The following is a 23,167-nucleotide window of genomic DNA, read 5'->3' on the forward strand; positions in this document are numbered from 1 at the left end:
AGTGGTTGCCCTTCTCAGGGGTTCCACAGTTTTTGTAATCTACTTCATATTGGTTTGACTTAGGGAGGAAAGTATGAGAATTGCTTAGAAGGTAAAAACCATCAGAAGTAATTTCCAGCTTCCCTCAAATGTCCTCAAAAATATATCAAGCCTCTGGGCTGTTTTTTTCAGATCAATTCCTGGGAGTAAACACAGCCAAAGAATATTTCTTGAAATAATTTTTAGGCTTGGAGATCTTCATCTCTTAGCTACTGAACTCTCATAAAAGATTTGAAGCAATTCTAGAAATAGTCTTAGGTGAGGAGGTACTTCCCTCAATCCCTACAAAATTCCAAAATATGGGACTCTTTGTCAACTTAGACTGTGAGCTAAAGCCAGAATACTTCTGAACCTACGCTGTATTTTGTTGCCCTCTCTGCTCTCATGCTGAGGAGCACTAATCTGAGTTCACCCCCTTCTCTAGGATCCTTCAGAAAAGTCACAAAAAGTAACCAACACATGACAATATTCTAAGCTTTTCCTAACACTGCAGCTTCAGAGGCACACAGTCAGCCTTCCAAGAAGCAGCAGTCACAGGTTAATCAAAGCTTTGCTATCATATAACAAAGGTTAAAACCTTCACCCCCCCCCAATTTTCCCCTCAAAGTAAGCCTGGAGGTAGGCAGTCCAAGATTGGATTTATTGTCCAACAATGTTCCAAACTCTCATGATCTATCTCCTCCATGATCCTCCATTTGTTTGGAATCACATTTTCAGCCTCATACTTATCATCTCATGATTACAAGATGGCTCCTACATCTCCCAGCTTCATATCTGCATTCAAGGCACAAAGAAAGTAGAAAAAGGAGAGTACCAACCACCTATGGTCCCTTTATCAGGAAAACAAAAGCCTTCCCTAAAGTCAATAGACTTGTCTTCAGGATCACTGGCAAAATGGAATAGGATTGTCATGACTAGCTTTAACCAAGGTTTTTTTACTTAAAGCTGGTTACACCATGGTCCCTAAGAAAATTACAGTGAGCAACACAGAATGGGTATTAGTAAGGTCACTAAGAATAACTGCCACACATAGATATTTATAGATATAAGAGAACATTTGACACGTAGAAACCAATCTCTATTTGGTGAAATTTCAGGCAATATAACAGAAGGGGGAAAAGCCCCCCAGGCAGTGCTACAAAAGTACATTTTAGGTCAAGAGATCCCTACTCATCCTACCTCGGAGTTCCATCCCTGGAATTAGCACCCTTTAGCAATTCCTGCTTTTCACAGACTTTCTCTTCCTTCATTTCTGAACCCACAGATTCTCTAAATACCCATGTTTATTAACAACTGTTTCTATGGCAGCAGAGCCCCTGGTGGGGAGGGGGGGACAGGGATGGAGGCTATTTATAAGTTAAGGATTGCCAGTTCATGCCAATTGCAGCTATCATTGATGATATCCTTGAGGAATTTCTGAAAGAGACAAATAGTGGGTGGGGGGGACATGAGATATTTATGTTGCCTGTTGTTCACCAAGAAACCTCTTGATTATAATTTGATTTCCCATCTAGGCCCACAACCTGAAAGAAAATACATTGATCCTCCTGGTCTGACTGGTTTATGTGACAGTTTTATCTCATTGTAAATTAATAAACTTGCATTCTGGCTTTACATATTTGGCTGATGAGATTGTTAGATTAATTTAATCCTCTCTGGGACACTTAATGACCAGACCAGGTTTCTAAGACCACAAAACTGAGTCAAATCCTGGTTAATTCACTAAGGTTATACCACTCAATGTAGTCTTTTGAGTTACAGCAACTGGCCTGACCAAGGCAAGAGCCCTTCACATCACTAAGTATATCAGCACGAACTTGTCTAAGACATAGAGAAGCAATACGTCAATTTTCAATCTAAGGAGCAGTGCACAAAAGCCACTTTTTTGACTGAAACTCTGCCACCTATCAATATACTCAAATCACCAACAGATCAAGAATAATAGTTTCCAGGCAACCCAGAATTCACAATTTTTATACATAAAAAGGTATACATAGTTTGGGGTGGGGGTAAAAGCATGGGCTCTAGAGCCAGAAAGATGGAATGCAAATCCCTGTTCCACACTGGAAAGAAATTTCCACCACAGAGTAAGTGTGTGACATTGGATAAAAAATCTTTGCATCCAGCTTCCTCACCTATACAAGAGAGCTTGGGACAGAATAATAGTGCCTACTTCAAAGAGTTTTCTGAATAGAATGTCAATCTATACACATAAAGCACCTGGCCATAAGAAGCCCTCAACAAATGTTAGCTATCCTTACTCTTAACAGGAAAACCTAACTGGTTTTCCTTTTAAGGTTACATTTTTGCAAATAGGAAATGAATGGATAATAAAGATTCATTTTTATATGTAAAATACAAAATAACACAAATTCCCCAAATTAATAATTCATCAAGAGTCACAGTTTTGAAGTCGGCTGGTGAGTGATTTATTTATTTTTTTTAAGATTTTATTTATTTATTTGACAGAGAGAAATCACAAGTAGATGGAGAGGCAGGCAGAGAGGGGGGGGGGAAGCAGGCTCCCTGCTGAGCAGAGAGCCCGATGCGGGACTCAATCCCAGGACCCTGAGATCATGACCTGAGCCAAAGGCAGCGGCTTAACCCACTGAGCCACCCAGGCACCCCATGGTGAGTGATTTAAAGAACTCTTTGAAGCTACTGCCACATGGCAATAGCAAACTGCATTCTTTACTGCCAAGAATAGTCTTGAATTATGAAGGTCTGCTACAAAATGCTACTGCTCTACACAGAGATGTAAAGAAGTTAAAGATAATTTCTTCCCAAACTTACTGACCCCTTAGTGTCGTCCCTGGCACCCTGGTCTTCCTAGAGTTATCCTGTGTCCTTGAATACCAGACACTCTACAATCAACATCCAGATTTAAGGCTCTGAACACTGTCCTAGGAAAACTTTTCTTAAAATAAAGGGTCAGTCAGACTGGTGACTTTTCACATATATGTGCCCTTTCTTAGTCCTGCTTTTCTCCCTCTTTGATGACTTCCCATTCAGTTTTCCCTACATTCACCTATGATCCTCTGTGCTGTTTCTTATATTCCACATGAGTGAAACTATATAATCGTCTTTCTCTGACTGACTTACTTTGCTCAGCATAATGCCCTGCAGTTCTTTTTTTTTTTTTAATTAAATTTTTTAAACAACTTTATTTATTTAACAGAGAGACACACAATAAGAGAAGGAACATAAGCAGGGAGAGTGGGAGAGGAAGAAGCAGGCTTCCCAATGAGCAGGGAGCTTGATGCAGGGCTCAATCCCAGCACCCTGAGAACATGACCTGAGCTGAAGGCAGATGCTTAATGACTGAGCCACTGAGGCAACCCGTGCCCTCCAGTCCTATCCATGTTGATATAAATGGTAAATAGTCATCTTTTCTGGTGGCTGAGTAATATTCCATTGTGTGTGTGTGTGTCTGTACGTAAACCACATCTTTATCCATTTACCTGTTGATGGACATCTTGGCTCTTTCCACAGTTTGGCTATTGTGGACATTGTTACTATAAATGTTTTGGTACAGTGCCCCTTTGGATCACTACATTGATATCTTTGGGGTAAACACCCAGCACAATTGCTGGGTCATAGGGTAGCTCTATTTTTAACTTCTTGAGGAACCTCTATACTGTTTTCCAGAGTAGCTGTACCAGTTTGCATTCCCACCAACAATTTAAGAGAGTTCCCCTTTCTGGGGAGCCTGGGTGGCTCAGTGGGTTAAGCCTCTGCCTTCTGCTCAGGTCATGGTCTCAGGGTCCTGGGATTGAGCCCTGCATTGGGCTCTCTGCTCAGCGGGGAGCCGGCTTCCGGCTTCTCCCCTCTCTCTCTGCCTGCCTCTCTGGCTACTTGTGATCTCTGTCTGTCAAATAATAAACAAAATCTTAAAAAAGAGAGAGAGAGAGATCTCCTTTCTCCCCATCCACTCCAACATTTGTTGTTTCCTACCTTGTTAAATCTTTGCCATTCTGACTGGTGTGAGGTGGTATCTCATTGTAGTTTTGAAAATCTTTGATTTTTCTAATGTAAAATCATCCTGCTGCATTTCTCCTCTGGATATAGGAAAAGGACAGGCAGCATTCTTAGTATGACAATATTTTACCTACATGAAAAGTATTATCACCCCTTACCCTTTGCTTTTCCAAGCTCAACAACTTGGACTATTTTCCAGACTCTGACTAGTTTCCAAAACTTTAACCTTCATTAGCCCTATTCATATTGTTTTTAAATCATGAAGACCAAACTTAAATTTAACCAGTTTACAGAATTTTGTTATTTTTAATGTTTGTATGGTTCTACCAACTTCTCAAATATTAAAATTGAGACCCAAGCTTCTATAAATTAATACTTACAGAACTTTATATACTGTGGAGTCTACCTTATTGTCTCTTAGTTAAATTAAACCCATGATCTATGGTTATAGTTGACAAATTACAGCTACATGTGTGGCACCAAAACATTAGAAAGAATGAATCAACACTTACCTGATTTGTCATTGAGTAAAAGTTTTTTTCTACTAAATTGCAGAGTAGAGAAGAAACTGTCTCTCACTTTATAATTCACGTCTATTTCCTCTGCTTTGATAGAAATCATGGCAGCCATAAAGAAAAATAAAAATGGAAAATAGTTTACATAACAATTTTAGGAGCACATGAAGAGAAGGAAAGAAGAATGTTTACAAATTTCATATGAGATTTTTCTTTTACTTGGTGATACTCCTGAGGACTTCATAAGCAGCAGAAATCTTATTTAGTTAATATATTTAATCCCCACCCCCCAACTTTTTTTTTCCTCCAGGAAAACAACTTACTGTTAAATACTGGGCTAAAAGTTGGATTAAGAAGGAAACGGAATTCTATTAAAAGAGTACTGGGTTGCCTAGGTGGCTCAGTTGGTTAAGCATCTCACTCTTGAATTCAGCTCTGGTCATCATCTCTGGGTTGTAGAATTGAGCCCTATGAGGGGCTCATGCTCAGCACAGAGTCTGATAATTCCTCTGCCTCCTCCCTCCACTCACATGCTCTCTCTCTCTCTCTCTCCCTCCCTGAAAAGTGGGAAAAAAAGATACATATAGAGAGAGAGTACTGAATGGAGGAGGAGAATGCCCTTTAAAGCAGGGAGTTTGGATGGGTGGATGGATGACAAGGAATTATATTTCTTTTTTTATAAACAAATATATAAATATATATATTTTTATAAAAAAGAAATTTAATTAAAATTTATTTGGGGGGACACCTGAGTGGCTCAATCAGTTTGCCTTCAGCTCAGGTCATGATCCTGGGGTCCTGGGGTGGAGCCCCTCGTGGGGCACCTGCTCAGCAGGAAGTCTGCTTCTCCCTCTCCCTTTGACTTGCCCCCCTGCTCCCCTGCTCATGTTCTCACTTGCTGTCTCTCAAATGAATAAAAAATCTCTTTTTAAAAAGTTTCTTTGTGGGGCACCTTGGTGATGTAGTTGGTTCAACATTGGACACTTGGTCTTGGCTCATGATCTCAGGATCCTAAAATAGGGCCCAGCACCTCAGGCTCCATACCCAGTGGGGAGTCTTTCCTCTCTCCCTCAGCTCCCTCACATCTCTCCCTTTCTCTCAAATAAATAATCTTTTTTTTAAAGGTTTTTTTTTATATTATGTGTCTACTAAGAAAAAATATTATGGATACAGAGTTAATAAGCACTGTCATTTCAATAAGGTGATAACGGTCATGAGAAAGGAGGAAAAGTGGTATACACTATGACCTATCTTCACCTTTAATAGTTCATTTCCCCCAAAGAGCTTTACCTTACATGGCACTGAGAAGGTCAAAGCAGTGGCTCACAACACCTAAATTACATAAAAGTAGCATATATGAGTAATAGTTTTTATATTAAGCCAATTTTTGGAATGTACAATCAATCCCAAAGACATTTATGGTCTTTTTGTAGTCAAAGAAATAATGAACATAAAAGGTTAAATAGTAGTATAATTTTGCAACTGCAAAACATCAGAAATTTAAATTCAATTTAGTCTATTGGATAAATGAAAAATCAAATTTTCTTTTTTTTACATAAAAATAATCCTAGAATCATCAAAATTTGTAACTAGAAAGAAATTCAGAGAACTTCTAGGTGGAGTAAGTTCAATTCTCTCTAAATAAGGACATTCACCTAATTGCCTTATTCAAAGTTACAGAATAAATTAATGATGGAACTCTAAAATCCAACATGCTTTTCTCACTGCAAAATGATTTCTCAAACTCACGGCGGCACAGTAGGTGTATATATGTGAGTCATTGAGACACTGGGGTTGAACCTGTGCTCTCTGAATCAGAGTAAATCCTCATTCCTCCACTTATTAGCTGTATGATCTTAAACAAGTTACTTAATTCCTTTGTGTTTCAGTTCTTTCTCTATAAAATGAGGTAACTCTACCTTCCCATTAAGGTTGTTCATACAAAATTAATACATATAAAGCACACAGAATGGTATCTGAGACATAATATTTAATAAATGTCAGCAACGACTAGGATTCCATAGACATGTGCTTGCTAATTTATAAAATAGCCCAATTTTACTAGAATTTGAATATTGGATCATTTTCATGTTTAAAAAATGAATGTATGTGTATATAGATATAGATATATTCAATGCTATTGCATTTCAGCCCATGAATTATGTAGCCAAAAGTACAATTTCCTCATGAAGGACAAGTAAAATTCTAAATATTAAGCTTACAGTAAAGCTCACTTAATTTAAATACCATTCACTTTATGAACATTTTAGCCCCGTGGTATATTCAGAATATTACACAGAGAGGGGTAGCATTTTTAATGCCCCTTCCCCCGTGTGACAAAATTTCAAGTAATGATCATGAAATGAAACAAATAATAATAGCCAGGATAGAAGACTGTGAAAATTCTTTTTTATCTTTAGATTTATTTTTTGAGAGCAAGAGTGAATGAGCAAGCTCTCGAGCGGGAGGAGGGGTGGAGGGAGGGAACGTCAGGGGGATTCCACGCTGAATGTGGAGACCAATTCCGGGCTTGATCTCACAACTCTGAGGTCACAACCTAAGCCAAAATCAAGAGTTAGACGCTTAGCCAATTAAGCCACCCAGGCGCCCCCAGATTGTGAAAATTCTCTTATTCAACTCCATCTATATGCCAATATAAAATAAATATTATAGTACCAAAAAAAAAAAAAAAGAGTAGTGGAATTAATGTTTTTGAAGAAAGGAAAAACTTAAACCTACATATTGGTCTGTTGAAGTGGTAAATAAAAACAATACACTTCCTATTCTCTTGATTTGTTCTTCAATTTTGAAGCAAATATTTACAAAAAGAATAAATTTCAATGTTAAAAATATTTGATTCAGTTCTTTAAAAGAATAGTTTCACTAATGAACTAAAATTTGTACTTACCAACCAGAAAAAATACATCTCAAAGTTTGCACTTTGTCTCACTCTTACATTTTTCACAGAAATGAAAACTCTTGAAAGTTTTAAGGTCACATACAATAATAACACTGAAGTAATCAGGTTCTGTTTCTTCATCCTTACAAGCACAATGTTACCACTATTTATTAATAATAAAGAATTATTTAAGTGAGGGAAATGGACCAAAGGAGGACATGAACTATGCCCAAAGCTCTGAATTATCCTGAATTTTTATGAATTTACTTAAGAAAATACCCATATTGAAGAGTCTATGTTTATTAAGGCCAACTATTTAATGGGGAGTTCTCTGAATTAACTTCCATGCAGAATATATTTATTAAATGATAATTAAAATATGCTAATTTAAGGTTACATATACATTATTAAAACTTAACAATAACTACAGAAATTGTTTAGAACTTAATTTTTTTTAAATCACCAATGCTGCTTGGGATTTCTGATATATAAAAACTACCAGTAATATGGGGCTCTTGGGTGGCTCCATTGTTGGGCATCTGCCTTCAGCTCAGGTCATGATCCCAGGGTCCTGGGATCCAGCCCCACATCGGGCTCTCTGCTCAGTGGGAAGCCTGCTTCTCCATCTCCCACTCCCCTGTTGATGTTCCCTCTCTTGCTGTGTCTCTATCAAATAAATAAATAAAATCTTTAAAAAAAAACCTACCAGTAATAAAAAGCACAGAGACTTTGGGTGGGTTTATTACCATTTAAATTTTCTAAGGACAATGAGAATTATTATTATCTACACTCAATGATGTTCTTATTGTCCCATTCTTGGTATTTCGCTGCTCAGAGTGAAATCTGTCATTGAAGTACCATCTGTAAAGATGAGTTTGTTGCCTTAAGTATATTTAACCTACTTCAAGAAAAACTTTTTAACATGAATATTAACTGAGGACCTACTGAGTACATGGTAGTATGCTTTATATTTTACCCACACAGATTGTATGCACATGAACTTGGCTAACTTAAAGTCAATCATATTTACTTATTAAAGCCATTTCAGCAGGATTTTTAAAAAGATTTTATTTATTCATTTTAGAGAGAGAGAGAGAGCATGAGCTCCAGAGTGGGGAGAAATAGAGGGAGAGGGACCACTAAACTGCTAAGCCTGACACAGGACTTAATCCCACAACCCTGAGATCATGACCTGAGCTGAAATCAAGAGTCGGTCACTCAACCAACTGAGCCATACAGATGCCCCTCAACAGGATTTTTTTTTTTTTTTTTTTTTGACAGAGAGAGATCACAAGTAGGCAGAGAGGCAGGCAGACGATGTGGGACTCGATCCCAGGACCCTGAGATCATGACCTGAGCCGAAGGCAGCAGCTTAACCCACTGAGCCACCCAGGCGCCCTCAGCAGGATTTTTTAAAAGCTGTTTTGTTAGCACTTATCGTGTGTATATATGTAAATGTTTAAATAAGAATGACACAAAGTCATGTATATTCCATTTTTCAGGATTCTCACTAACCCAGATTGGCCTTCTCCCTGTGTGTTCTAGGTAAATAAGATTGTATTCTAAATCAACACTTAGAAAAGTTTTTAAAATATTAACAGATACATAAACATTAACAATTTAAGATCTCTTGCTATTAAATTTCACAAATCATGTGGGTGTCAGATTCATATGTTCTATTTTTACAAGCAACAACCTCAAGAGAACAAATTTTAATTCTGATATCAATCTTTTTCAGACATTCACAAGATCCACATAATCTCAAATCTGCCCTCTCATAATCTTGTAGCTACACACATGCACAAATTTTCTGATTATGTGATGCTGGTACTCTTGAAAAGACTTTTTAACTTAAGAAAATCTGGGATGCCTGGCTGGCTCAGTTGTTAGAGCATATGACTCTTGATCTTGGGGTTATGAGTTCAAATCCCACATTGGGTGTAGTGTTCACTTAAAAAAAAAAAATCTGACTTACCTCAAAAGATGTTTTGGAGTGGGATATGACCAACGACAGCCACGTTAGAAGTAGGTATATCTGGCAAGAAAGTGACATAGAAGGCTTAAACCCAGTTAATTTCTTCCACTCCTGCTTTATATTTTTTCTATTGCTGTGGAATAGCAATTTTCCTATTGCATGGAACTTCCTCACCCACAAAATTCCCTCTGGTTAGTCACCTGGTCTTCAGAAACAGTACCTGCTCTGTTTATAACTCCAGTATTCCCCCAACCTCTCCTATTGATAAGAATCCTGGGGCAGTTAAAAATAAAAATGCCACTTTCCTATAGATTTGATTTTAATTTGCTTGAGGTAAGGCTCTAGAATCTTATTTTAAAAAAGAGTCCCTCAATGTGGTTTTAATTTGAATCTCCCTGATGGCTAGTGATGATGAACATTTTTTCATGTCTCTGATAGCCATTTGTATGTTTTCATTGGAGAAGTGTCTTTCATATCTTCTGCCCATTTTTTGATATGATTGTCTGTTTTGTGTATGTTGAGTTTGAGGAGTTCATTATAGATCCTGGATATCAACCTTTTGTCTGTACTGTCATTTGCAAATATCTTCTCCCATTCCGTGAGTTGCCTCTTTGTTTTTTTGACTGTTTCCTTTGCTCTGCAGAAGCTTTTGATTTTGATGAAGTCCCAAAAGTTTATTTACACTTTTGTCTCCTTTGCCTTTGGAGATATATCTTGAAAGAAGTTGCTGTGGCTGATAACGAAGAGAATACTGCCTATGTTCTCCTCTAGGATTCTGATGGATTCCTGTCTCACGCTGAGGGACTATGGACTCTGAAAAACAATCTGAGGGGTTTGAAGTGGCAGGGGAGGTGAGGGTGGGAGGTTGGGGTACCAGGTAGTGGGTATTATAGAGGGCACGGATTGCATGGAGCACTGGGTGTGGTGAAAAATAATGAATACTGTTATGCTGAAAATAAATAAAAAATAAATTAAAAAATAAAAAAGAGTCCCCAAGTGATTCTTACAGACAAGTTTAAGAATAAGCTAGAGGCCTGCCAGAGCTCTTCACAGTTCCTCTAAACTGATCAGCCTCAAGGGCTGGTCCTCCGCTGGGTGTCAGGGGTGTTTGAAAACAAGAGCAGGACCCGTTTGGAGAAAGCTGAATGCCACCCTGTCTATCTACCTCTGTTTTCAATACCCTAAATTTACCTAATTAAAATTTAATTTTGAGTACGTGCTGTGAAGTAGAATACCACCAGGGGGCAGCATAGAGATGACAAATTATACACGTTTGGGTTTTTTTGTTTGTTTGTTTGTTTTTTTAACTTCACTGTATAAAATGGTCACATGTACATTTTAGGGGAACTCAGACCACCCAAAAAAAAGGGGGGGCTGGGGCTTTACACTTAGAAGATACTGGTAGGGGCTCCTGGGTGGCTCAGTGGGTTAAAGCCTCTGCTTTTGGCTCAGATTATGGTCTCAGGGTCCTGGGATTGAGCCCTGCATCCGGCTCTCTGCTCAGCAGGGAGCCTGCTTCCTCTTCTCTCTCTCTCTGCCTGCCTCTCTGCCTACTTGTCATCTCTGTCAAATAAATAAATAAAATCTTTAAAAAAAAAAAAGGAGAAGAAGAAGATGATGATGATGATGATGATGATACAGGTAAAAGATGTTCCACATAATTTCAATGTATTTTTTTCGCTCACTGGCTGTCTTTACTGCAACCATTGTAGACAAAAAAGTTCCCCTGAAGTAGCATTGCTCATGGAACCAAAAATGGTATTGGACTACAAAGACTCCAGGTAAACCATAGTGATCTTCCAGTTCGTATGTAGTTTCCACTAGCATTGGAACTGGGTGCTTTTCAATGGTGTTATCAACACTTTAGAGTTCTCTAAGTGGGGTAAAAGGCAGTGGATAACAGTGTGATCCATCATTGCCAAGGCTTTTTGTTTTTGTTTTTGTTTTTACACTTTTTTAAAAAGTAGTATTTTATTTATTTATTTATTTGGCAGAGAGAGAGAGCTCAAGTAGGCAGAAGGAGAGGGAGAGCAGGCCCTCCGTAGAGCAGGGAGTCCAATGTGGGATTCAATCCCAAAGGGAGATGCTTAACTGACTGAGCCACCCAGGCACTCTGCTTTTTTCAAGTATAACTGAAATGTTGCCAACACTTGTCAGAAAACTATACTCCCCTCACACACCCATGTCATCCATAATCCCAAATTTTCTTGACCCATCCAATCACTTTTTCCCTTCCAGTCCACATTTCTTCCTTCTGGAAATGTTAAAGAAAGATCCTCTAGCAACCCAGGTAGCTTCTACAAAGATCACTTCCAAGGGCTTTTCTCCCTCTGAAATTCCACCATTAGCATAAGGAAGCACTGAAATCTGAGGGATGACCTGAAGAAAGTTAACCTATTCCCAGCTTGTCAAATTAGATATGCACGCCCTACCTAAGATATTTCTTGGTCTCAGAAAAGCATGATCCAGGCTCTGGGGCAATTCCATGACTTAGGTTTGGAAGTTTTTCAATTCCACAATTTCCACCTTTTAGCTAGAAAAGCAGAAGGGGAGGAGGAGGCAAGAATGACAAACAGGGGCTCCAGCGTGGCTCAGTCCTTAAGCATCTGCCTTCCAGCTCAAGTCATGACCCCAGGGCCCTGGGATCCAGTCCCCCAACCCTGGCTCTGCAGGGAATCTGCTTCTCCCTCTCCCTGCTTGCTTTCCCTGCTATGCTCTCACTCTCTGTCAAATAAAATCCTGGGGCACCTGGGTGGCTCAGTCCATTACGCAGCTGCCTTCAGCTCAGGTCATGATCTCATCAGGCTCCTTGCTCAGTGGGGAGCCTGCTTCTCCCCAGCCTGCCATTCCCCCTGCTTGTGCCTGGTCTCTTCTTCTCTCTCTCTCTCTCTCTCTCCCCCCTTTGCTCTTTCTGTGTTAAATAAATAAGTAAAATCTTTTAAAAATTCAGTAAATACAAATAAATAAATAAAATCTTAGAAAAGAATGACTAAAACATTCCTGGGAGGCCAAATGGGCCTAAGCAAAAACCAAATAGCTTCAGAAGAGGTAGGAGAACTGGAAATCCACTTTCTCTGCAGAGCCAGAGGCTACACTGGACTGTGTTCTAGAAAGGAGCGTTTCCAAACTTTTCAAATACCTTAACAAAAATGTCAGGACCCCACGGCTGTATGTTCAGCATGAACTGGTGGAGACTGAAAATAAAAGCTAGGAGTTCAGAAACTGCCCGAGTGACCGTGTTCCACTACTCACGGCAGGACTTGCAGACATTAGAGTTGTACATATACATGTGTGAAGACTCTTCAAACCTGCAGAGAATATTTGTGGGTACGTCCAGAATCCTCACCCACTCCACTGACCCCACCTGCTAACCCAGACACACAGTGCTCTAACAGACACTCAGAGAGGCGGATACCATCGCCAAGGGGAGAGATCTTACTACTCGTATAAAGCGCAACTACACATAACGTCCATAAACAGCTATACAGTTTATCCCTGATATCTGAACCTCACAGCGGTGGGAGGGGAAGGAGGTGAAGGGGCGGCGGTGATTCGTGACCAAAATGTCGGAAAAGCTCTCCTAAGAGGCCGATCACGGAAGGTGGGGGGGGAGGTGGGGAAACACTGTCCTGCAGGGGTCCTGGGCTGAGACTATTCATCACATGAAGGTCCTGAGAGGCATTTTCCTCCCAAGACAGCACACGGAGGGTCAGTGGTCTCGGATTCTGTCAAGATCTGGGCCAGACAGCGGTGTTTCCCTGCCATTCGCTGCCTCAAAGGATGCCCTGTGCCGACCTAAGGAAAAACTGGCGAAGAGCTCTGCAAACTGCCAAGCCCGGCACCAAAGCCAGAGGAGGCTTCTTTGCCGGCAACTGTAGGTAACCCTAGCGGGACCCTTTGGGCCTCCGCACTTGTTGCTTCCCCGGGGCGCCCGTCCACCTTCACCTCACACCTTCTCTTCGTGAAACCCTTCTCTTCACAGGAGCACACGCGGGCCCCCTGACTGGGCCGCGCGAACCCCTCACCCACGCCATGACGCGGGCGCGCCGTGTTGGAGCCCTGCTGGCGGTGCAGCCTCGGACCCCTGCCCGGCTCCCGCGGCCAGTCGGACCAGCCCAAGCCGCGGTTTCCTAGACAGCCGCGCCGCGGCTCGGGAGCCGCCACAGTAAGCACTCGCCGGTGAACCGCGTTAGGCAAGGGCGCAGGCGCCGCCCGGCGAGCTGCTGGAGCGAGGCCGCGCACGCGCGCCCCCGAGCGCGGTGGGCGGAGGAGCCCAGGGAGCGGCAGAGCCGCGAGGGGGCGGGGGGAGGGGGGACCGGACAGGGGAGCCCCGGGAGCGCGAGCTGCAACCGACGCCAATGCAGAGCCTAGCGAATCCCGAGCCCAGGCAGCAGGTATGTGTCTTCGAAGCCGGCCGTGGCCAGGGCTTCCCCTCCTCTATGTTGGGGTCCTGTGGCCAGGGCGGGGGTGGGGGCCGGTCAAGGTTTGCAGGGTGCGCGTCCGGGAGGGCTAGTATCTTACCACTGACCTTCATCCTGGCTTGCTGAGGGAAGCAGGAGGAGGGTGTGTGGGGAAATCCAGGGCTTCAGCTCCAGCCTGGGGAATCTGCTTCTTGTCACATGCTTCTTATTTATTTTTGCAAACTGCTCTGGTTGGGGTCCAGCTGCAGATGCTTTAGCTCCCGTTCTTTGCCTCCGTGTGCCATCTTGCATTTATTAATAAAACATGCAAGCTGGGGTATGGAGGGGGGAGGTGGATTGCTGCTGGGGGGAATCCCATTGCAGTATGGGTTGAGTGGCGCCTATTTTCAGTGTTCAGGCACGGTACTGAGGTGGAAATTCCACACCCTGGGCATTTGTGGCTTGCTTGGTCGTGAGCACTTACTAGTGGGCTTCCCTCATTTGTCTGGAGGCGCTACAGCGGCAGGTTGGGCTGTCAAGAAAGCATGGTGGGCATTCAGTATCAGGCCAGAATCCCCTTCAGGGGACAGGTGCACACAGTACCCTGCTTGCTAACTTGCCAAGGACGCTTAAACCCAGAACATCGTTTCCGTGATTACTGAGAAGAGGCCTTGAACAGAATCCTCCAGACTTGCATACTCAAACTCGTTAAGGTTTTGCATCTGAAGAGGACTAAAGCTTGCCACCTGTTGGAAGTCAGACCCCATGAAATCCTCCATAATCTAGCCCACCAATCCCTGTTTCAGTCACTAATACATAGCAATAGGCCCATCCTGGTTCTTCCTATCTTCTTTAATATTGTTTGTCATTTCTTTTAAAATTTAATCCATGATTTTATGTTCCATATGTTATAAATTACATTATTTGTATAACATCAACAAAATTTGTATAACATTGTATTGAAAAGACTGAATTTCTTTTCAGTGTCCCCGTTAACCGATTTCCTAGCTTTTCACCTTGCTTCTAGCAGCAGTCCAAAAAAAAGTGGAATATATGTAACTGATTACCTTTCTCTGCCTCCCCCCCCCCCACCATGCCATGGTAAGAAGTACAAGCTGGAAGCATAAAATGGAAATGCGTATCACAAAACATTGGGGTATGGCGGCAGAACTAAGTGCTTGTAAACTATAGTCAGTGTGCCACATCTAATCATGAGGACACATTGTTGAATGCTCATATGTGCCAGGTACGGAGCTAAAGGGTACTTGTGCATGATCTCGTTTAATCTTCACAACAAACCTATTATCTCCATGTTGAAGGTGAGGAAGGTGAGACTAAGAAAGGTCAGCTAACTTGCCCAAGGTCACACAGCCCAAAATCAGAATAAGGATGCAAACTCAAGTGTATCTGATTGCTGGGGGTGGAGGGGCATTGGGAGGAAACTTTACCCCTGGTGCTGCCCCTGCATCTATATAGTAATTAAGATCAAGTTTCTGCATAAACATACATGCTTGGATCTGATTTTCCATTTCATAGATTCCACATCCCTCTTTGTGGATTTTTAGAAACGGAATCGGCTGTTTTAGAATGGGTCTGTATGGAATTTTTTGAGGTGGCACTGAGCCTATAAAAAATGGTGTCCTAGACACGTTTCCATTTAACTTTCTCAAACAAGCAATTAAGCTCAAAAAAAGTTGTTTCCCTTCAGATTTAAATTCATAAAATGTATGTGCATCAGATAGAATGAGTCACTCATGTTTTTCATTCTTGCATCCCACTCCAGTCTTCTTGCCACCTTGCACACTGGCTTCTGGTGTCAGTGCCAGTCATTAAAAACAACATTGTCTAACACACTCCTGTGTGAGTGCCTTGATGGGGTGAAGGAATGCAGACCAGTCATGGCCCATAATCCAGTCTCTATGATAGTAGCAATTATTCACTTGAAAATCTTGTAATCCATGCATTCAACTATGAATGTCTACTTCATCTTGTTCTACAAGTGCACTATCATAATACAAATATTGGATTTTGCTCCACATTCCAGTAGTTCTCATAAACTTAGAAATTGCTATAGTTGCATCTTCAATGGAAAATCCACTCAATGGGGCTACAGACTTTTGTATTCAGGACATGTATTTATAATGGTAGTGAGAAAGGTAAAGGTAGATATAAGGGATTACTTGAAATATCCCATGGAAATTAATAGCTTTGAATTATAAATTGATGGCTAATATTAAGTAGGAAATATAAGACTCCCTTATAAATTCTGTAAGCTCTGTTCCCCCCCCCCCTTGGGCAATACAACTGGTTTTAGAACACCATGATCTTACTTTTTTCATTATACTTTGTTGTGTTGACAGTAAAGCAATTTACATAGCCATTTTGCCTCGTGGAAAACACTGGGTTTTAGAAAAGCATATTCCCCAGTGCTTATAGAAATGCTGAGATGGAGTCTTTCCACCCTGAGGATTTCCAGTCTATGATCAGATAAACTCAGGAGGAGTCCTGATGTTACTGGTGAAGCAGCAGAAAGCAGAGAGAGGTATTGCTTGATTTCTGGACAGGATCTCGGTTGTCCAACGTAGACCATCACTATTTTCTTCAGTCAGAAATCTCTTAGTTAAAAAGCATCCAAGAAGTAGAAGTCTACTCTATTCCATTCAAGCAAAATTGTATTTAATGCAAAGCTGAGTATCCTTTTGGGTGCAATGGTCAATATGAGGCATGTAAAAATGTTTCTGGACTACATTTGTTTTTTTCCTTGAATCATATATCTAAACTGGGGAAAGCCGTATGATCAACTATGGATGCTGAAGCATTATTTTTTCCCCTCACCAACTGTCTTTTGGGGTTTTTTTGGAAGTGAGGAAAACAACTGAAATTTTTCCAGGAAATGGGTAGCATGCATTGCAACGAATGATTGTAATGCACATTTTAATGCATCCTTGAGTAAGACACTGGGAACTGGCTTATGTATCTCTCTTTGACCAACCTCGTAAACTACTTAGTTGTGAAATGTGTTTTTGTTATAGTATGCTTAACTTAGTATTCTTTAAAAAGAGATGTGTTTTTTTTCCAGTGTCAACAATCTTGAATCATAAAAGGAGTTCAGTCAGCTTAATTCAAGATACTTTATTTTCATGGGTCTCTTTTTCTTTCCTTAGTGGCAGCCATTGCAAGAGTTTTAATTTTATTAAGAAAATGGTTCACAATCCATGAGTTAATCCATCCCCTTTCCAACTGGGACCAGAGTTCACAGTTGCTGGCCAGGCACACTCCCATAGGACCTTCATCTGTGAACCCTGTAACTCCCTTTGGCCTTATTTGCACCCAGTTTCCCCACAAAGAAGGTGTAAGGATTCCTAAAGTCAGGTCCCATGAGACAGGCCTTGCTTGGGTAAGTGAGGTAGAATAGCGGCTACTTGATACTGATCTAGGAGGATCAGGGAATCACTTCTCCTGCAGCAACACTAGCCTATATTGTGATTTCTACTTGTAAAGATAGTGTGTACCCGTTGTAAAATGCTTAAGCATTACATAAATATAGAAGGTAGGAAATCCATGGCTAGAATCATTAGTTATCTTAATAGCAATAGTCAGTAAATAATTTGCTGTGAAGTTTATATTTTTTTAAGCTTTAATATCTTTTTTTTAAGATTTTATTTATTTATTTGTCAGAGAGAGAGAGAGCGTGCACACAGGCAGAGTGGCAGGCAGAGGCAGAGGGAGAAGCAGGCTCCCTGCTGAGCATGGAGCTTGATGTGGGACTTGATCCCAGGACATTGGGATCATGACCCGAGCCGAAGGCAACCACTCAACCAACGGAGCCACCCAGGTGTCCCTGAAGTCTGTATTTTTTAATGTGGATACTGAGTTGTTACTGTTTGCCAATAATACTATGTATGCATGATATGGTTTGCAGGGTTTTTTTCTTTTTCTTCCATAGGGTTATTTATCTTGCTCCCTTAGAGGCCCATGAATGGCATACACTTTATTCAGCCACAGTAGGAACTAGATGAGAGGAGCCTTGTAACCAGGGGAAGAGGCAAGGGACTAATGTGTGGTGGGTAGGAACTGGGCATGATCCATGTCCCGTGATAGGTGTTTTTACATTCTGTATCTCATTTAACCCTTTGCAATTACCCTTCATGTTTAACTATGTATAGATGAGGAGAGACAGAGTCCAAGGCCCATGAGATTTAAGGCACCAAGCTAAGATTCAAGCCCAGATCATTGTGGCTCAGATTCAGGGCTTTTTCTTTCAGAATGAAGAGCACACTGCCTCTGCCCTTCCACACTGACCTCCTAGCTGTTCCCCTGCCTCAGAGCCTTCACACTAGTGGTTTTCTCTCCTGGAATGCTCATCCCACAGACAACTGCTTTGTTTGCTCTCTTGAACCTCCTTTTGGCTTTGCTCAAAGTCTGACTACTCCTTTATAAAACTAAGCACTCTCCCAAAAGCATTCTTTGCCTTCCTCTCCACTTTGTTTTCATTCATAGTCCCTCTTCTAGTTTACCCTATAAGTTGGTTGTTTTATTTACTGTCCATCTCCCCAGAGAATGAATGCTCCATTTTGTCTCTTTTGTTCACTTCAGTCCAGAACCTTGATGTTGTGGAAAAGAACTGACAAGTCACTGTGGCAATCTTAAATCTTTTTAGCCTCCTACCCTCCTTGTTTTTGTTAGCCCTTACACTTCCCCATAGTGAGCAGTGAAGCTCTAAAATGCAAAGACTCTATGTGCGTGTTTGGGGGAATAACAGGTGAAGTAGAGAGGAATCAGGAGGGATCTTGTCTTAGATGAGTGTCAGGGAGAGAGAAACCTCCTCCCTGGTAGACAAAGGAGGATGGAAAGAAAGTCACCTGAGGGCTGAGGTGTGGCATAAGGCAGCTAAAAGTACATGGTGGGGAGAGGGGGTGGGAATGGCCAGGAACGAAGAGGAGACCTATTCAGGTTCCCCTCTATTTGGCATACATACTTTTGTTGAAGACATCCAAAGGAGAAGACACCAGATTCCACCAACTTTCCTAGTGATCTACGTTACTAGAAAGGAAAAACAATCTATGGACATTCACACAGGTAGATTAATCACTGCACTACCAGCATCAAACTGTTGCACTTTTTAAAGATTAAATACCTGTTGGTATCTTTCCCGTTTAAGCCAGAGTGTGAGAGTTCATTGCCAAAGCACTTAGCTCGCGAGTCTGAGTTTTGGCAGGAAGCATGTTCCAACAGCATCACAGTCTGAGATTCTTTTGGCCCAAGCAGTCCCAGACTCCTGGTTACCTCACATACATCTTTTGTTTGCAGGAGTTCTTGGGCCCAAGCAAAATGTTGGGTATGGGGGGAAGAATTCAGATTGAGAACATTTTAGAGTTGAGTACACTGGGGTGCTGGACGGAGTTCATGGTTATAGGATAATGTCAGTGAAACTGCTCCTCAGCCACAGGAAGCCCTCCGTCTCCTCCTCCTCACCTTCTCCTCAGTGGCCTTAATTGCTACCCTAGGCAGTCTGAATTACCCGCTTGTGGAGAATTCCCCTTCCAAAAAAATGTAGCCTCCCTAAAACTTTTGATTTGTCATGAAAAGTACTCAGTAGCTAGAGCAGGGGCTGATAACTCAGGTTCCCACAGCTGATTAAAGCAAAGAATTTTAATAAGTATTCTGCCCTTTGCAGCCCAGGTTTTGGGAAGTCCGGGCTGCAATCAGGCAGCTGTTCTCGGGATTTCTGTCTAAAACCATAACACACACATTGCTTTTGGCTGCTCTCTCTTGGCTCAGAACAGGTCTGAAATGAATTATTTCATCTGTGATTCCCTCATGGTCTCCTACCTTAGTTTCCAAACTGCCATCAGGCCCTGCCAATACAGTATATAAGGTCAAGAGGTCAAGTAACTTTCTCCATAACAAGGCCCCTCAGACAGTTAAATCTTTGCATTGTACCTCAACTTGATGCAGTATTTTTAGTGAATAATTTCGGTGACACTTGCTAATTCTCCTTTAACTATGCCTGCTGAAATGTGTTAGTCTTGCCCTTCCAAACAGAGAACAGGGTGAAATATATATAGTCCCTTAAGTAAAGAAAGTGTTCCACTGTTTGGGGGCATAGTCTCAAAAGAAAATGTTGGGAATTTCTCTCCCATCTCTTGCCTGTCCTTTCATTGTCCAGTTTCTTTCCTGGTGCTCTCTCTGCTGTCAGTCCTCCCAAAATGTCCTACAAGGAACCACTGTCCCTACCCCTCTACTGAAACGGAACTCTTAAAGGTGACCCATGATTGCCTAATCACAGATCCAATGGCTGTTTCTCAGATTTCGTTCCTGATGGCTCAGCAACATCTGAGCCTATCGACTTCTTCTACTCCTTGAAATGCTCTATTGGCAGCACCCTCCCAAAGGTATCTGGTCTATTCCTCTGCTTTCATCATTCCTATCCTATCGAGAGGCAGTCTGGAGAAGTGGTTAAGAGTGTGGACTCTGGCCTTTATGGGTTTGAATCCTGGCTCTTATATTTGCTAACTGTGTGACTTGAGTTATTTAACCCCCCTGAGCCTCAGTCTCTTCATCTGTAAAATGGGAGGAAGAGTAGCTAAGTCATAGGGCTGTCAGGAAGAAATTAAATGAATGTGCCTTGTAAAGAGTAAGCACTTAGTAAACGCGGTCTTTCATCACTATAACTTCCTGTTTGGATACCTTCAGAGGCTCCCTTGTTCTCTGCAGGATAAAACCTTAACTTTAACTCTTAACTAGCTTACTTACTGCCCACAGCCTTTCCTAGTGTGTGCCCACCTCCAAGCCCTTATCCATGCAGTCTGCACTTGAGGACCACCTTCACCCCTTCCAGCTCTGCCCCTCCTTCCCTGGCCAGAGGAGGGAGAGTACTGAGGGCTGCGCCCACCTGCTTCAAGGCCCTGAGCACAGGCCATGTGTAATGAAAGCTATCCTCTCTTAGGCACTGAGTCTCTCTCTCTCAGGCAAATTATAAATTACTTAAGGACACTAGCTGTGATTTATATTTTTTCAAAATATCCTTCTCAGCACTTAGCGTTATATACATACTAGGAATTTAACTCCTATCTTCTAACTGCCAAAACATGATAGTTTTTCTTGGTCCTTCTAGAATTATTTTTCCTCCTAAACTGAAACTTGTATTGATCAGTCCTAAAGCCTATATAAGCTTTATATGGGAAAATTGAGTCAACCTACAGGGAGAGTTAACCACATCAGAACCTTTTGGAATGAGGAGGGATATATAGAAATCACTAAAATAATGGGAGCACAGGGAGTAACTTAACACTTTTCAAAAGGAGTTTGACATTCTCCCAACCTGTGAAGCTGTCAGGATTTTCTACAGTGTTTGGGACTTCTTCCTGTCTTGATGCCATCCCTTCCAAGCAAAATGAGTGCCCATTGCATTACTACCTCCACCCCCGCTGTGATCATAAAAAATGCCTCCAAACATTGCCAAATGTCACTTAGGGTACACAAAACCATCCCCATTTGAGACCCACTGCTCTATAGGACCAATCCAGAAAACTCAGTATGTTCCCATTTCACACAATATCAGAATTTGGACAGTGTGGATCAAATGAAGATGACAATTATAGTAGATGTGAAAAATCAATTTGGGTTCAAAATTACTAACATAGAGAAAATTTAGCATCTACTGATCTTTGGTACATAACCCCATTGTACATTGGAAATGTGGTTAAGTGGAAAATGCATTGAATACATCTAGCCTACCCCTGGACATCATTGTTTACTGCAGCCCACCTTAAACATGCTTAAAATACTGACCTTAGCCTACAGTTCGGTAAGATTGTCTAATGCAAAGCCCATTTAATAAGGCAGTGTGGACTATCTCATGTAATTTATTGAATACAGTAGGTGAACAAAGTACTGGTTGAATGGGTACCGAATGGTTGTAAACGTGTTGGTTGTTTCCCCTGGTGGTCTTGTGGCTGACTGGGAGCTGCCACTCACAGCTGCTGCCCAGCAGCAGGAAATATCATCCTGCATATCACTAGCCTGGGAAAAGAGCCAAATTCAAAATCCGAAGTATGATTTCTACTGAATGCATACTGCTTTTGCACCATCATGAAATCAAAAGATCATGGGCTGAGCCATTACAATTGGGGGACCCTCTGTATAAGCAGTTATGGATTCTGTCATGAATAGGGAGAAGTAAACCAATAAAGTAGTTACAGAAATTCAGACCATCTTCCCCCTACAGGACTTGGGTCTAAAGACAACAACTCCAAAGCAGTGCTCCAATCATTCTTAGAATATTTTTGTTGGAATTGTATTTAAGTCCCCAAACTACTTTTCTACTTTTGACAATAAGTATATTAAATCAAAAAATAATGATTGGAGAACTCTTAGTTGATCACTATTGGAGGGAATTACGTTTGAGCTGAGGGAAGCTGACTCTCCCTAGCAGAGGCTGCTTCTGACCCCAAAGCTGCCCTGAGACAGCACATCAGGTGCTTCAGGGATGAAGTAGGAATGACTAGGGACTCTGTGCTTTGGTTAATGGCCCCACTTGCTCAGGATCCTTTGTGCTTGTTAGATAATCGAGCTGTAGACATCTGATTTAAAGCCCACCTCCAATTGACATTCACCATTATGCTCCGTCTAAATATAGTAGCGCAGAATACATGGCTTCCCCAAAGGCTGAAAGCAACAGTTAAACGTAGTACTTTCTTGGGGGGGGGGGGGGCAGGGAGCAGAGAAAACATTAAGGCTCCAACCTTGGGAGAGACCTGCTGTGGCCAGAGACCACCTATCTGCCTTTGAAAAGGGAGAGCATACAGACCTTCAAGATGATCCCTGACCAATAGTCTAGAAATAGGCCCTGTGCAGTGTCTTGAATCTGGAAGGCAAAGTACAATTACTCCTTCTACAGACAATGGTGAGCATCTGTGTTCCAGGCTCGTGCCAAGAAACTCCAGTAACCATGATGGCCTGAATTGTGTGCCCCTTCAAATGCATATGTTGAATCCTTAACCTCCAACATGACTGGAGATAAGGTCTTCAGAAGATACTTAAGGTTAAATGAGGTCATAAGGAAGCCTTCTAAGAAGAGGAAGAGAGGGGCACCTAGCTGGCTCTCTCAGAAGAGCTTGTGACTCTTGATCTCAGGATCATGAGTTCAAGCTCCATATTGAATGTAGAAATTACAAAGTAATAATAATGAATTTTTTTTAAAGGGGTAGAAGAAGAGAATGAAAGATTTCTCTTTCATTCTCTTCACCCTTTGAGGACACAGTAAGAAGGTGGCCATCTGCAAGCTGGGAAGAGGGTTCTGACCAGAATCTGACCATGCTGGTGCCCTCACCTTGAATTTCTAGCCTTCAGAACTGTG

General features: G+C 41.6%; 1 protein-coding gene and 1 long non-coding RNA gene across 5 annotated transcripts in view; one reads left to right on the forward strand and one right to left on the reverse strand.

Moving 5' to 3' along the window:
* Positions 1-1,110: 1,110 nt before the first annotated feature.
* On the reverse strand, positions 1,111-14,117 carry LOC131999136 (uncharacterized). Of its 2 annotated transcripts, XR_009399033.1 has the most exons (5): positions 13,935-14,117; positions 9,407-9,466; positions 4,530-4,622; positions 3,994-4,097; positions 1,111-1,455 (listed from the first exon to the last, which is right to left on the reverse strand). It is a non-coding gene; the product is annotated as an uncharacterized LOC131999136 (long non-coding RNA). The 2 variants fall into 2 exon arrangements; XR_009399034.1 differs by lacking the exon at positions 3,994-4,097.
* The window catches only part of TMEM266 (transmembrane protein 266), a 112,631-nt gene continuing 103,160 nt past the window's right edge, over positions 13,697-23,167 (forward strand). Inside the window, exon 1 of one of the 3 annotated variants that reach the window (XM_059371760.1) lies at positions 13,697-13,800. The gene's annotated coding sequence lies outside the window, so the exon portion shown is untranslated. The remainder of the gene's footprint in view (positions 13,801-23,167) is intronic. The other 2 variants (XM_059371761.1, XM_059371759.1) reach the window with 2 other exon arrangements.

This window comes from Mustela nigripes, chromosome 13 (assembly GCF_022355385.1).
Source record: "Mustela nigripes isolate SB6536 chromosome 13, MUSNIG.SB6536, whole genome shotgun sequence".
Taxonomy (NCBI): Eukaryota; Metazoa; Chordata; class Mammalia; order Carnivora; family Mustelidae; genus Mustela; species Mustela nigripes.